Genomic DNA, 8889 nt, shown 5'->3' on the forward strand with positions numbered 1-8889 from the left:
TTGGAACAGAACATAAAACTAGTCAATGCCAGAACTATGTTTGTTGACTTTTTTCTCTGTCATCAGTATCAACAGTTTTTAGAGCTATTGTGATCTTCAACATTAGCCAAAAATGTGTTAGAAAGCTAAAATAACAGTTAATAGGCTAACCCAAAATACAGTCATGCCACACCAAAGGTGAGTTCATGCTACCAGGAGGAGGAGCAGAACCTCAGAAGCAACAGCAATGTTTGTGAGGCTCCTGCAGCAGAGTGGAGAGCCTACAAGTTTGCCTTCTTATTTCAGCAGATACTACTCAGGTACAACTCCTCTGTTTCCAGCTACTCACTTGCCTGCAGAAATTATCCAGGAGAAACCAGTGGTTGCTACAGCTGTGGAAGCATGAAAACAGTTGGGCTTGTTAAACAATTTAGAGCAACTTCAGCAGGATAAGTTTTCCAGAAGGATCTAGTTGCCTTCTTTTTATCACAGCCTCATGAAGTTTACAGCTGTCATTTATCCAGGACTATAGTCTTTTTCATTTATTCCTAAGTTCACCAGGTGGTGGAACCAAGGTGGTGGGATAAAATAATGGACTAGTGCCCCTATCTTGAGGCCAACCTTGTTGGCATCCTCCCAAAACTTTTCCCTATTTATGACAGCCGCCTAAGGGTTATCAATCCCACTTCTGGTGACTGAAATTTTACCATAAGCTTAACTTCTCAAGTTTCAGAATCAAAGGCTTTTGTTGTGATGCAGTGGATGAGGTAGGAAATGGGTGATAAGAAACCAGAGAGGGCACTCACCTACTCCATTTAGGCTGAGCCTGCCCATCCTTAAAGCTTGCTTTTGGGGCTGGAAGATTCAGACCTGGAGTCACATTGCGGCTTCATCACGTACTAGCTGTGTGACCAAGAGTTCACTTAACCTCTTGGTTCCTTGTTTCCCTTATTTGTAAAATAGGGATAGAAATAGATTAAATTAGAATGCCTGACATATAATAAATGTTCAATAAATTCCAACTACTGTTATCATATGTTCAAAATGGGAATAATAATACCCATGACCCATGGCTGAGGTCAATAATGCTACCTACACAACAAACATTCTTTAGTCTCAGCGCAGTGAGAGTTTATTTCTTATGTCCAGTCCAATGTGAGTAGTGGGGCAGGGGCTCAGTTCCATGTGGTCATTCAGTGGTTCAGGCACCTTTCATTATTCGTTTCTCCTATCTTCTAGAACCATATCATCCTCTTAATTCAGCCTATAGGTGGGGAAATGTTGCTGGGAAAAGAGAAAGAGAGAGTGGAGAAGGCACACCAGTTTCAACCACACATCACCTCTGTGGTTGTTCTGTTGTCAAAAACTCATCACATGGCCTCATCTAGATGTAAGGGTGATGGAAAAGGTTGTTTAGCTACATGCCTAGTAAGACAAAGACAACACAGGTTCTGGAAGGCTCTTGAAGCATCAGTCACATTTATCTCCAAGGAGAGTGCTGAGAATTAGGTGAGATGCCTTATGTTAGGTAGAGGAGAGTTAGTCTCAGCACCAGCCTCCTTAAATATAGCTACTGTTACTATTAACCTCGCATCACTGGGTTAAGGTGGGCACACTTTGTGAAAAGAGCAAAGTCTGAAGTTTATTCTAGCATGTCTTGCTACTGAAGCCTTCATAGACCCGAAGGTGAGGGAGACCCATGGTTACTTCTGCACAGTGAGCATCCAGAGACCGGTGACCCAGAAAAACAGCACCAAGGCTCTCCCAGAGCTGCTGGTCACTTAGAGAAGAGAAATAACAAACAAAACAAAAAAAACCCTTAATTTTAATATGTCTGTTTTTAGATCTAAGAGATTTCCAAATATTGCCTTTTTTTTGTATTATGAAAATATTTTACCCCGGCTCCCCTGCTTTTTAGCTGTCAGACTTTGGCAAGTTATTTGAATTCTGTAAAATAACCATCTGTAAAATGAGGATAGTACTGTTCTACTTCAGAGGGTTTTTGTGATGATGAAATGGCATGATGAATGGCAAGTAACCCTGGGCTTGCAGTAGTGGAGACTTAGGGGCAAGGTGCTGTCTTTTTCCTCTTCCTCCTCCCTCTCCTCCTCCTCTTTCTTTTCTCCACCTTTTAAATGTGATTACTATTTCTATAATCATGCATTGTCAAATCGAACAATGTTTGTCTCTTTGACTTTCTCTTTGACCGAGGCTAGCATCCTGAAGTGGTTGGAGAAGCCTGGACTTTGGAATAAGCGAAGGTTGAATCCCATCCTGACTCACACTTGCTCACTGGGTGTGGGTCCTTGGGCAACTCACTTGACTTTTCTGTGTGTATTTATTCATCTTTAAAATAAGGTTATGATTTCTAACATTAAAGGGTTGATAAGAGTCCGGTAAACCAATAATTGCTGTGCATGGTATAAAATGAAAACTAATTTCCTTGTCCAACATGGGAATTCTCAGGGGGCCTAAGAATTTGTAAACTGTAAATTGTAGCACCCTGGGACCTCAGAAGAACTGACGTACATTCACATGAGTATTTTTTATTGACAGATCCAGTTCCATGCTGTTTTATAATTTGATTTTATTAATAAGTCCAATACTTAAGTGTGAAAGGTTCAGGGCTTAGAACTGATATCTTGTGGTTTTGACTTGCATTTCTCCAATAGCTAATGATGTTGAATATCTTTTCATGTGCTTATTGGCTACTTGTATATCTTCTTTGGAGTAATGTCTATTCTAGTCTTTTCCTCATTTTTGAATTGGGCTTTCTTTTTTTGTTGAGAACAAATTACTTTTCAATAAGCTTTTAGTTTGTGGTAATTGTGTCTAAATGAACTGTATCTTCAAACTTATTTAATTTTGTTTACTTGATCTGTCAAATTTAGAGAGAGCTGTTTAAAAGTTTCCTGCCTTAATTACAGCTTTGACAAATTCTTGTATTTCTAACAGTTTGCTTTACACGTTTTAATGCAAGATTGTTTGATGTTCTAGGGTTCATTGTGGCTTTGATTTCTCGGTGTTATACCTTTTATCAATATAAAAAGTCCTTTTACATCTGGTTGCTTGAATTTTGCCTTGCCTAATATTATCTCTCCTGCTTTTTAAAATTAGTTTACATTTGTTTGGTGTATTTTGGGCAAACCCCTTTATTTCAAACTTTGTGTCAATTTACTTTATGCATATCTCCATAAACAGCTTATTAGCAGGTTGTTTATTTTTACCCAATTTAAGAGATCTTGTATTTTTTAAACTCAGTCTGTTGCCATCATTGAAATGTTGGGTGTTAGTCCTGCTGTCTTTTTCTGTTTTCTTTCTGAGGTCTTATGCTCCTTCATTTTTCTTTTCTACTTCTTGACTTTGCTAAACGTTCAAGTTCTTTTTGTTTTATTTTTTCTCTCATTGCGGTTTATAGGATTTACATCCTTTTTCTTTTTATTCTACTAGTGTTTACCCTAAGTTTTTCACACATACAAGATGAGGGACAGATTTAGAGAATGATGATTTCCATTTTGGAAGGAGTTAGAGATGGTGTATGTCATTGACATAGAAATAGCTGGTGTCTGTCACCTCCAGGTCTAAACACACATTTGTTCCTCTTCTGGGAAAATGGACATGTCCAGCCTGATCCCTGGCTAACACCGAACCACCCTTCAGCCTCCAAATAAAAAGTCCTCTCTTAGGAAGCCTTTCCTGGCTCCAAGTCTTGGGCAATGTTCTCTCCCAAGTGCTCCATAGCATTCTGTCCTTGGCCTGTCACAACACTTTCCACCCTGTCTTATAACCAACTTTTCTTCATCTATCCTTGTGGAGGGGACACTATGTCTTGTTTACTGTCTCCAGCACCTAGCTATTCACTATGTGAGGCCCAGAAATCTGCTCCCTGTGTAATACTGATGGGAAACACTTTTCTAGGACCAGAGACAATATAATTGACATGTCAGTGAGATGAACTTTAGTGGAGACAGCTAAAGTTTAATCCTGGGGCAATCTTTCCACATGTCAGGGAAAGAACAGTCTCAACAAAGGGATTTTAAATCCATCTCCTTGGAGGTTATCATGTCCTGAAAAGTCTCACCCCAATTCTCAGTCCATTTGTAGGCAATTGCTGGAGGTAAATTAGAAAACAGCTAGCTCCTAGGTCACAAAGAAGCTGAGAGAGAAAATCTGCCTGCATGTTGTTACTGCTGCTAAACACTGTGGTACATGTTTGGTGAGTGCATCTAAACTTCTGGAGAGCATATCTGAGGCCGGAAGTCATGTTGCTTTTGATTTCATTCTTGGCAATCTCTGACATGGATGAAGCGTATTTACGTGCACTAGCCCTCACACCCTGTTCTTAATTGTCTCATGCACTGAAAGGTAGAACAGGACACCTGGGAGGCCAGTTGCAGGAGAATCTGTCACCTGTTTCATCAACCTGTGCATCCTCTGTATTTGTCTGAGACCACCTTGCTCCAGTTACTTAACCACAGTGACAAAGATAATTCGTGGTGAGATTAATTGAAATTGAGATCTCCTGTGGCTGATTGCTCACACTGGGAGCTCTGCTTACTCCTAAAAATTGCCACAGGGTCTGTGTATATGTAGGTGGATGCAGAAGAAGGCAGGGGCAGTGGACAAGAGGAAATGGTGAGATGGCAGTGGGGCCTGCTGTGCCCACCTGGTCCCTCATCAAAGATGACCTCACCTGCTTTGATATGTTGAAGCGCCTACGTTACACCAAGACTTTATTTCTTTGCCTGGTTTGAAAGCCTGTCCTTACTGATGTGTTCTCTTTTAGAAATGTGATTGAAACAGTTCATTGATTCCAAGTGCTTTGAAATTGTGGTATTTATATCCAAAACTACTGTCTGTTTTCAATATTAGGTTTGGAGCTTGTTGGCTATAATTAGATACCAGTGTGGTGCAGTACTTTGGAGTTTGCTTCTACTTCAAAACCCTAGAACCAGACTATTGTACCCCTTTTAGGCAACTTTATTTGTTATAGGGAGTACATGTCTTAGTTGCCTCCTCTTCCTTCTGTTGGTGGAGGGGATTTTTGCCCCAGGGTTATGAAGATGGCCAAATACGTGACATCTGACCCTGGACAGATGAGACTGGCAGCAGTGTATGTTACTTGCACAGCCTTAGAGAGGAGGACTTCATACACCATGCAGGGTCAAACAGGGGTTGCACTTGGGAGCACGGTCTGTGAGAGACAGGCTTTGTGGTATCAAGAGGGTGAGGTGCTCCCCGGTTCCCTCGGGAGGATGGGATTGACTTATTTGAATAATTCTGTGGGCTGGCAGGGAACTGAAACCTGCTACTCAGGAAGAAGCAGGCCCTGTGCCTGGGCCCCATGATAAGGAGGGTTGTTTGGCAAGAAGACCTTATCCATGGGAACAGAGTAGGAGGGGAACTTGCTGTTAGGCCATTCAAGGACCTCCAAATTTTATCAGATGTCAAGGCAGCACATCATAGGGAGCCTTAGTCTCAGGCCTTACACCACAGTATAGCACCACCATGAAATGCCAAGAAACATCATTCTCATCATGATATACAGAACAGAACCCAGGCATCCCTGGGCATCCTGATCATAGGATATAAAGTACAATTAATGATGTCATTCTTAGCTGTGTAAACCTCCTAAACTTTTGGCTTTTTAATGTTCCTCTGTGGCTTAACTATTTCTTTCTGGAGATATAATTGATATATAACATTGCTTAAGTTTAAGGTGTACACTGTGTTGATTTGATGCATTTATATTTCGCAATATGATTACCTTAACATGTTAGCATTAGCTAAAACCTCTATCATGTCACATATTTGTCATTTCTTTGCTGTACTGAGAATAATTAAGATCTAGTCTCTTAGCAACTTTGGAGGTTATAAATACAATATTGTTGACTATAATCACCATGCTGTGCATTAGACCTCCGGAACTTATTTATCTACTAAATAAGTAGATACTTATTAAGTTTGTACTTGCAAGTTTGTACTCTTAATCTCTCCCCACTTTCCCTTCTCCCATGCCAGCACTCCCTGGTAACCACCATTTTGCTCTCTGATTCCATAAATTCAGCTTATTTGGATTCCACATAGATCCACTGTGAGATCATACGGTACTTGTCTTTCTCTGTCTGACTTATCTCACTTAGCATAATGCCCTTAAGGTCCACCCATGTTGTTACAAATGGCAGGATTTCCGTCTTTCTCATGGCTGAGTAATATTCTATTGTGTATATATATCACATCTTCTTCATCCATTCATCTACTGATGGACAATTAAGTTGTTTCCATATCATGGCTGTTGTGAATAATGCTACAGTATATACTGCTTAAATATTATTTTATTCCAGAGGGAGAAGGACCAGATGTTCCTTTAAAATAAACCCCTTCATCTGACCTGGAAAGGGTAAGCTGAACGGAAACTCTGTTGGCATGCATTACAGTTGATTTTTCAAAGTAATAGGAAAAGTAGTGAGAGTTATTTTGGGGGAAACATTTTTCATAAAAGAAGTCAAAACATGTGGACCAAATTGATAATACCAGAATAGATGAAGAGATATATAGTGAGCACAATACAATAAGGACAAGTTTAATTTAAACTTGACAAGTCAGAGTTTAAATTACCTGTTGATGAAGTAAAGTTGAGTTTTTTAGACCTTCTGCAGGGAGGAAGAATACCACCATATATATATATATATAAAGAGAGAGAGAGAGAGAGAGACAGAGACAGAGACAGAGACAGAGACAGAGAGACAGAGAGAGAGAGAGACAGAGAGAGACAGAGAAATATATATTTATATATATGTAAAAATATTTGTGTGTATTTACGTATGTCTATTCCAAAATATTTCCCTAGTCTGTGAGGTTGGATGAAGTCACATTAATATGACCACTCAAATTTCACAGGCTCACAATAGCCACTTCTTCACAGGATCTCATGTTCAAAGTCACTCCAATTATAATGGCTTCTCTGGGGTTTTATCACACAAATAAATATGCTCTACTGGGTCCTACTCTGATTCCATCAGGGAACCTTATCTTCTGTGAGCTTCCACTGATAATCACTGTGCTTTCTGGGCGCAATGTTCCCTCTGGGGCTTTGCCACAGTTCCTGAGATCATCACCAAGACAGTGGAGATGGGCTGGGCACAACAGTGAAGAAGTGACGTGTTATCCCTAGAGGTGAGACAGGAGTTCCTCTCCCCAACTGTGTTATAGCTCCTCACCAGTTTGGAGACCCAAACAGCATGGCTTAGGGCTCACCCATCTTTCTCCTGACCCTGACTACAGGCAACTGCCCAACAAATTTTTCCAGAGAGTCTTCTCCCCTCACCCCATTCCCATGTAAACCAATTGACATAGACACATGCACAGATGTGTATAAGACTCAGCTTAGGTTCATGTGGGAACCTGACCCTGGTGCCTATTTCATTTTTCCTGGATTCTTAGAGGCTATTGAATGTACAATACACCACTGTTATAGCAAGAATTTATTGGGGGGGGGAGGGATGGAGACGTTGGGAAAAAGAACTACCATATTAAACACACATTTGATTGTAAGAGGTATCTCAATTTCAAAAACTTCCAAATGTGAAGAAGAAAATCAACCCCAACATTGAAGGAGGTGTAATTTAGTGGAGATATCTTGGAATTCATTTTACCGTTTTGTTCTTGAATTTCTTTAACTAAAAAAACTGCCTGATACTTTTCCAAAAACGTATTGTACATTCAATGTGTATCTATGAAACACAGAAGTTCAGAGATAGAAAGGGTGCATTCCCTATTAACAAGTTGTGGCCCAGAGATATTGGTGATATGGCAAAGGAACAGAACCTGGTATGACTGAACAAGGAGATGCTCAGGTTTTCTGTCTCCTTGTCCACTATTCTTCATCCAAAGGAAAATAATGTGCATTTAAAGTAGTCATTTTGGGGGAGTTCCCCGGTTGCCTAGTGGTTAGGATTCTGGGCTTTCACTGCTGTGGCCTGGGTTCAATCCCTGGTTGAGGAACTAAGATCCTGCAAACCATAAGGGACAGCCAAAAAACAAACAATCAAACAAAAATAGTAGTCATTTTATCATGAGAAGTTTCTTTAAAATCAAATTTGCACTTATTTTATTTACTGAAAGAAGTGAAACACGCACTTAATTCTTTAGAAGGTGAACCATCTGTAATTCAGCCAGAGAAGGTAGGCAATATTTTTATCTTACTAATTTAGTAGGACAGCTGTAACCAAAAGTAATAGTTTATAAATATTGAGTGTGCCTTACTAACAATGTGGAATTGTTTTAAATAAAATAAACACATATATATTTGGATATATTTTACATAATAAAATAAGTATGAGGTTATATAAAAATCAAAGACAATTTCAGCCAGATTTATATGATAAAGTTAAAATATTGGGTTATACAACACATATTGGGATTTTAGCTTTTCCTTCACTTTCCTGTTGGGTTGGAACAGAAATACAATGCAAGATAATTCACCATAAAATTACTAGTATGAATAGGAGGCCTCTGTAATGTAGATGGATGCAACGACAAATAAAGATTAATAATTTTTCTTTTTCTTGGTAATAACCAGTTATGAAAAATAGTGGAAAAATATTTGATTAATAATATAAATAGAAAAATAACTAGAATGAATTTTATACAAAAGGAATTCATTTGGCTGCAAGAAGCAGAGAACTGAAGTAAGAGTAAGTTAAATTGAAGAAGTATTGTTGCATGTTTAAAAGAAATATATTCAAGAGATAGACAATGAAGGGCTAAAGTGGTGGTTCCTTAGGCACCAAGGTTTTTTTTCCCTTTTCTATTTCACTGTCTTTGGCTGCAAATTCTGTCTCTACAGTTGCATCATAGTCCAGCATAACTGATCAGTTTCTTCCCATCACATCACATTTGCATTAATCA

The sequence above is a fragment of the Orcinus orca genome, chromosome 2 (assembly GCF_937001465.1).
Source record: "Orcinus orca chromosome 2, mOrcOrc1.1, whole genome shotgun sequence".
Taxonomy (NCBI): Eukaryota; Metazoa; Chordata; class Mammalia; order Artiodactyla; family Delphinidae; genus Orcinus; species Orcinus orca.